The following is a 7,811-nucleotide window of genomic DNA, read 5'->3' as shown; positions in this document are numbered from 1 at the left end:
TGCTTCGGTTCCAGAAAAGTCATCTGTAGTGTGTTTTTTTCCGTGCCCATGGCAGTCTTTTAAAGCTGGTAGTAATGGCGGCGCAGTTAATTTTTTATCCTCTTTAAAAGAATAAGGACGGGCTGGGGCGAGCTCCATTTACCACTCTTTCAGCTAACCGCCGAACTCGCGAACTGATTACACTGCAGAGCCACAGGCGCCTCGCTTTTCGCCATTCTCTGGGTTAGGGTGAAAAAAAAACTTTGCTGGTATTAGCTGGCCTGCTGGGAGTACCTCTTCCTCACTGATAAGAAAGATTTGTGTTTCATCTTTCGCAAGCTGTATAGATTTCTTTCAAAACAAGTTGTTCCAGAAAGGAAACGAACACTTGCATGCACCTGAATTAAAAGGCATGGGATTTGCCCATAAGGATAAATTCTGTACAGTAAGACAGGAATAAAGGCACCGCTGGGAATCGGACCCAGGATCTCCTGTTTACTAGACAGGCGCTTTAGCCAACTAAGCCACGGCGCCGGCAAAGTGCTGTCCTTTGACAGCCACTTGGACACGTCTCAACTGCTCTGAGACATCTGCGTTCGGTGTGCACCGAGCCTGCTCGCCTTGCAAGTTGCCTCATTTACATGCTGTAGCGGCGAGGCTTAATAATAATGCAGAATTAAGTGTTTCTGAGCTTCCCAAATGAGGCCCCATTTCTCTGTTCATCTCTGTGGTGCAGCCACAGAGAAACCATTCATGCAAGATGTTTTCTTTTGATAAGGACAGCTCCCACAGGGGGATGCACTTAGCTAAGCCTGGCTATCATGATCAATGGTCATCCATTGGCCCCTATCTGTTTAGGGAGTGCCAGTTGGACATCTGGACTGCATTACTAAGTGTCAGGAGTAAGTGACTCATATCTCACCTTGATCAACCAATCAGGGACCGGTAGGGCCGAGTAACCCACGTGGGACTCTGATGCCCATGGAACTTTCAGCCAATCTATGAGCTGAAGTTCCTCCAGGTAAAAACAGGCAACACAGAGAGCCTGAGAGATTCAGATTCAGATTCAGATTCAACGAGATTCAGATTCAGATTCAGATTCAGATGCAACAATTCTAAAGGGAATTCAAAGGAGAATTCCAGGGCAGGACGGCCCAGGAGCAGGAGGCTCCCAAGGGCAGGACATTCTCGCAGCGCGCCTCCTGACCATCCTGAGACTCAGCCCGGACAACCACGGAACGGCCAGTGTGTCCGAGCGCCAGAACTTTCCTTTGTTCTAAGAGTCTAGAGTGGAGGTTGCCAGAGAGTAACCAGCAGCAGGCCTCGTGAACAGGTCGGAACTGTGGACAGCTGAATTACTATTCAGAACTAGCTCTTCATCAGGAACGAACCGGTCCTCTTCCTAACTTGCTGGGACCCACAGTCATCTTTTCTCCTGTGCACAAACTTTGCTAGTTAAAGCCAACACTAACTAGCCGGTCAGTGAGCATCAGCAGCGCACCGTCGCAAGCCGCACAGCACAGCCTGGCACGGAGCCAGAGAGCGCGGATTGGACAGCAACAGCCTGCAACTGTTTCTTTGTGCCCGCAGGAGATCTGAATCCCCAAAGATTGGATGAGTATTCAACTTCAATGCATTACAGCTCGAGAATTCAATTGTTATCCAAACCAGTTGATATCAATTTAATTCCTAAGAGTTATGTACTTGTTTGAGTATCTAATGTAGAAGTTGTAACCAAGTTCACTTTACGAAACGGTCTTAATGAATGATATACTGAACGTATGTCCTCTTGATATGTGTTACACTTTGTAACTGATTGAATATATACCTTTTGTATTCTGATAACCCTCTCGATAAGATCTGTTGGGTTTACATGCATATGCTATGTATTAATAAATGTATCCTCGTGTGTTAGTACCTGTGTGTGCGCGTTGTTTGAGTTATGTCGCATGGTTGGATTCTATAGCCACCAAAAGAATCAACTTTGTGATTTACTGCTACAATTAATAATTGTCTCAGTAAATGCCCAAACCCTACAGAACTGGTGCCTTCAGAGAGCCACTATGATTACATATTTGGCGTCCCTGGGCCGGCTTAATCTACAATGCGATAGTTCCACCACTAAGAGAAAGGATGAGAAATGGCTTTTATCTGTCACTTTTCATGTCAGAGGATCTCAATCTGCTTTCCCTGTACAAGAGGATGTCCAACTCATGTAGCTAAAGACGTAGACGACAGTGCTCCACTGAAATCTTGATCTCACAACCCTCGGCATGACTCCGCTGTGTTCTGCTTTAGACAAAGGGGGGAAAAGACTTCTTTCATCACACGTTTTGCACTGTTTACGGTGTTTGCAGTGCTCTTTCTTAAATGAAAACCAGGAATCGGCACCATATGAGGTGAGACTAGATAATATTGGAACAAGTAGCCTCGCCATTCCATGCGTGACGTGAGCAAAGTGTAATTCCTGTCTTTATAGTGTGCTTGTTAGAGACATAGCTGGCACCCAGAGCGCTTTAAATCCGGGAGTCAGCAGCCCAAGACAAGAGAGTTTCCTTCGTCTATGTTTTTTGCGTGAAGGGGGAAACCATGCGTGTGCTGCAAACGATCTTAGTATCGAAGTGCCGTCCCACATAGCCGATCCGAACAATCTGCTTTACAGAGGAGCACTGCCGGAGCTTATCGTTGGCAAACTGAAGACCAGGCTGACCTCTTCTGTGACTCTTGAACACTGAGTCTCAAGGTTGTGAATTCAAGCTCCACGCTGGCGGGAAATTCCATAGGTAATGATCACATTTTCTTGCATGCTAATCAAAAGAAATATTAAGAAACTTTTCCCGATACCAGTTTTTTACAAAAGTAAAGGCACACGGCACATGTGTGCCACATCACGTCCGAGTTTAGTGACAACTACCTCAGAGATTGTAAGCTGGGTAGTTTCAGATCAGATCACTTTTTTTATCAAAGGTTCAAGCAAACCCGAATACTTTTGCAAGAGACATTTCAGAATCCCAGTCAAATCCAGTAAGATTGCTGGATCCTTTGAATTCGACTGAACTATAGCACAGATCTGCAGTCCACCATTAGAATACTGTGGGGGTGTTGTATAAGCCATACCGCCCAAAATAGTTCTAAAACAGGAGAAGCATCCTCGTTTAGGAATGTGGTATAAAGTGAAATGGTCTGGGAAGAGTCCTACGTTTGAACAGTTCAAAATAGACGTAAAGGGGTATTTACGGACTCTTTCGAAATGTAAGAACGAGCTGTGCGGACCTTATCTTTATTTACCTTGTGTAATCGTTTTTCATAAAGTGTAATTGTATTATAGCATGTGCCCCTGACGATTTTCTTGATACGTTATATGTGCTCTTGTTTGTATTGTATGTAGTTTTGTTGTTCAAATAAAACGTAAAGGACACAACTTTCTGGATGCGGCTGCTGTAAAAATAAAATGACATCAAGGGTGCTGTACGCAGAGGTCTGAAACCTGCTCCACAGAAGATCTTTATCCAGAGGTGTTAAAGAAGTCGAGATCTCGCCATGAGAGGGGAAGCATCTCAGAAAAAGCAGGTGCAGTCGGTTCCACGGTCATAACGCCACTAATTCGGGTGACAAGAGCAAAACCCACCCGGCTTCCTCCGGGCAAGTAATGAGACAAAAAAAGAGGGCCCAGTGGGTAGCGTGGCCGAGCGGTCTAAGGTGCTGGATTAAGGCTCCAGTCTCTTTTGGGGTGTGGGCTTGAATCCCACTGCTGCTAGGAGTTTTTGTGTTACAACCACCAAATGGAGCAATGTGTTAAAAGCTACTTTATCAGCTTAACATCAAAGCAGGGAGAAAAAAGTGTTTCTTCTTCTCAACACAATTTATCGTTTCCACCTTCAGCAGGGAAGTTTGTCTACCAAGATCACTTTTGAGTCAGTGCAAATCACAGTGCGCCCTCAATTTTAATGTCGGTTGTGCTCCTTTTATCTGTGAAATGTTAATGTTCTGCATTTTCAAGTCGAGTCATCCTCAGGGGTAGAGCTGATTATGTCTTTCCGCATAGCGCTCCATCAGAAATAACTTGTCTAAGTCCAAAAGAGATTGTGGGTTTCACTTCAAGCAATCACAAAGCATACCTCACATGTCAGATCTAAATTGGGAATTTGTTGGTTACGAAGCTGAACGTTTGTCCATGTTCTGCTAGAGTATCCACTGGCTTGCCTTTATAAGCAGTCTTGGAAAGATAAGCTGTGCTTCATCTCAGGAAAAATCATCAGTACTGTCATTTTATTCTGTGTGTATGGCAGTTATTTAAAGTATATAAAAATCACGAGTTCATAGACTTATCCAAATATCAACGGGACCTTGTAAACCTGTCAGAAGAATTCCTTCAATCCAATAGTTTCACTCCAGGGACAAGGCAGGGAAACATAGAGAATTCTTATTTAAAGACAACATCCGTATTGGATTGCATGTAAGCAGGCACCACTCAGAATTCCTAATATGATTTTGAATTCAGTTTTGCAGTGCTTTAGTGCTTTACTACTTTCAGAGAGTCCTTTATTGACCTTGCTGAAGCAGAGAAGCGACATAATCACAATTGTGACCAGTTTTTCTGCTGTTTCTGGTTAATACTGATTATTATTTTGTATTTTGATTAGTATTTTTCGTAGCGTTCTTCCTCAGCTTTTTAGTTATTTGGTGAGCAAGAACCACTGAGAACGAGTCTGAATCAATCAAGAACACATATGGTACTGCTGTCCTGTGTATTACTGCTTCATCCTAATTGAGCTTTTCAGTGTTGAAGAAGACGTTTCCAATTTCGATTGCTGGTTTCAGAGGATGTGCTACAAGATCACAGATTCATTTGAAAAGATTTGGAGATGCATTGGCTGGGATTCAAACCTGGCTCAATTGCATGAAGGCACCTATACTCAGCAACGAGAGGAAAGGAGAAGGGGCCAGAGGTAGTGTGGCTGAATGGTCTAATATGCTGGATTTTAGGCTCCACTCTCTCAGGGGCATGGGTTTAAATCCCACTACTGCCCAATGTTTCAAGACCTTACTTCCTGTGATTTGTAATATGGTCAGTAAAAGCACTTTATGTAAGTATCTCTTATGTCAGCGCTACAAGTCACTTACTGCTCCACAGGTCCGGGGTTCAATCCCTGGCATCTTCAGGTGTTTTATATAACTGTACTCACATTGAAATCTTCTGTTGAGTGAGAACTCTTTGCTCGTGTTCATAGAGAGCCAGGTTTACCTTTTGAATCTCACCCGGGATTTCCTGAGAGATGATTCAGCGAGCGAGTCCTCCCTCTGGACTCCGCACTGAGCTGAAAGCCGTACGAATTCCTCACTGTGTGTCCTGTACTGTTACAGGTGGTCCAGCGTAAATGTGCAGCACAGTGATATGAACAACTTGAACTTTTTCTGTATGTGAAGGAAAATGCAAAAGAGCATGTAAAGTATTGATCATATAAAATATCCATGGTACAACTCGATAAAAAACTGAAGCACAAAACAGCGACTTTTGATGATTACAAGAGATTCAAGAAACACAACCGTCCGCAGATGGGTTCGGATCCTGAACGCTTAAGTCAAAAGAACAAAAGCGAAGTAAACTCTCTTCATTGTCTTATAGTTTCTGTAATAAAACAATTTTTTACTTTCTTTATAATTTCTTACTGTTGATAGACGATTTATTGAATTTTAACAGAATCACAATTACAAATATTTGGGGTTAAACTGTTATTCACATACTCTAACAAAGAGAAACGTTAGTGTCTTCCGGGGTGTGAGCCAATTTCTCAAAACATTAAAAAATAAGTTATAGAAATTGAATTGTTCTACTTTTTAGGCTTGCATAGTCTTATTCATATTTCAGTAAGCCTTTTCTTCTGTAGTAATTTCATTTGATATTAAAATTAGTCCTGATTTACAAGAATTTTGTAATAAGTTTCAGTTTAGGAAAATCGTGCCCAGAAGCTACCAAAACTGGTAATGTTCACATAATGTGTAATGCCAAAGCAACAGTTGGGGTGGGAAACAAAAGGCATTTCTTGGTATGAATCCTAAAACTTCATAGATGGCGTTCTAGGACTTCTTGCTTCAGATAAAGCTGTCAATACATCATAGATTTCTACTCAATCAATATTAGCAGTGTTATCACTACCGAACACTAAATATAGATCCTGGCAATAATTCATGAGTTGTTTGTAAGAAAATTGTTTATGGTTTTTTTTTAACATATTTTCAATACCAGACAAAAAGTCGAAAGTTTCAATTTCATGCAACTGATGAAATCTCTCTTCAATGGAAGTTATAAGTACAGTACATCCAAAATACTGCGGAATCAATCAAATTTACATGTTTCTTGTGGATCCAGAAGATCATTTTGAGACTCAAAACATGCCTGTCTTTTCTTTTTTCGAGGACGAAGGAGTAGCAGCAGGAGTAGCAGTTATGGCAAGAACGTGTTTAGAGTTCAGCACTTCTCATTTCTAATGCAGAGCCATCGACTCGGAAAGCACCGCCCGCAATAAAAGAAATTGCAGAATTGGTCTGTTCATGCTGCCTACACGCTTTGAATTGCTGGCATTTTCTGCAAGCGTTCCTTTTTGAGGGTTCATGAAATTCCTCACATTTGAGCCAACACTAAAATATTTCATTCGGGGTCGCCTAATTCATAGTGCAAACCAAATCTACAGGGGAATGCTGTGGCACATGAAGCCGTTTGTTATTCTGTTGTGAGGTGTGAGGGGCGGAATGCAAATCGAGTTGGTGAATAGAAAATGAAACAGGAGTCACTTCTTGAGCTACGAATTCCAAAAAGTATGAAAACCTGTGCATTTTAACAGTGCAGAATACTCACAAATTGCACTGAGTTGCTTGCTTTCTTCTGCTGCTTTTATATTTCAGTCATTCACTGTCAGCTAGCACTAGAACAATTCAAGAGAGGTAAAAACAGAAGCTGTCAGGAGTGGGATTTGAACCCACGCCTCCATTTGGAGACCAGAACACCCAAGCCAGCTGGAAAGACACACGTCCTTGAGTCTGGCGCCTTAGACCACTCGGCCACCCTGACAAGCGAAAGCAAGTGGTGTGCTGAATGCACCAGTAGTTGACTAAACTGAGTTTCTTCCCTGAAATGATTTGCTTGCGAAGAGCCAAGTTGCCTTGAATGGATCTTGGAAATCAAATATACGGATGGATTGTTATTCGGTTGCGAGTTTTGAGGGGCATATTATAAATTGAGTTGGTGAAAAGGCGCTTTTTGTTAGTCTGTCGGGAGGCTGCACAAGGTGTTTAGAGGGAGAACTTCTAAAAGGCAGGCTCTCTATGTTTAACATCAAGAAAGATTTTTTTTCTCAATGGAAATGCTCTTTGGCGCTTTCAGCTTTACGTAGGGAACAACGTCTGCCAAGACCACTTTTGAGCCAGTGCAAATGGTAATGTGCCACCAAGTACATTTAATATTGGCTGTGGTAGCGAGCTGCTTTTGTTTGTGAAGCTTTTACTTCTTTAAGCTGAATCATCGGCAGGAGTAGCTTATTAAATCTTTGCTCATAGCTCTCCATCAGAAATACCTTGTCCATGTTCAAAAGAGATCAGAGGATTTACTTCATGCTTTCACATGGCATACCTAACACGAAAGATTTAAATGGGGAATTGATTGTGCTTCTTGATGTTGTTCCTGTGGTTGCCTCGGTTACAATGGTGATCGTTCTACCACGTTCTGCTAGAGTATCCACTGGGTGGGCTTTATCAATTGGCTCGGATAGGTCATCAGTGCTCCGTCTCCAGAAAAATAATCAGCACTGTCTTTTTTCTGTGCGCATGACCGTCTT

The 7,811-nt window shown here is 42.4% G+C and overlaps 2 non-coding genes across 2 annotated transcripts; both read right to left on the bottom strand.

Moving 5' to 3' along the window:
* Window positions 1-439: 439 nt before the first annotated feature.
* Window positions 440-513, bottom strand: trnat-agu (transfer RNA threonine (anticodon AGU)). Its single transcript has one exon. It is a non-coding gene; the product is annotated as a tRNA-Thr (tRNA).
* A 6,422-nt stretch (window positions 514-6,935) lies between these two features.
* trnal-caa (transfer RNA leucine (anticodon CAA)) lies at window positions 6,936-7,048 on the bottom strand. The gene is made up of 2 exons: window positions 7,011-7,048; window positions 6,936-6,981 (listed from the first exon to the last, which is right to left on the bottom strand). It is a non-coding gene; the product is annotated as a tRNA-Leu (tRNA).
* Between the last annotated feature and the right edge of the window lie 763 nt (window positions 7,049-7,811).

Source organism: Lepisosteus platostomus, chromosome 5, assembly GCF_059453375.1.
Source record: "Lepisosteus platostomus isolate fLepPlt1 chromosome 5, fLepPlt1.hap1, whole genome shotgun sequence".
In the NCBI taxonomy this organism is placed as follows: Eukaryota; Metazoa; Chordata; class Actinopteri; order Semionotiformes; family Lepisosteidae; genus Lepisosteus; species Lepisosteus platostomus.
The sequence above is the reverse complement of the archived record's forward strand: the minus strand, read 5'-3'. Positions and strand labels throughout refer to the sequence as shown.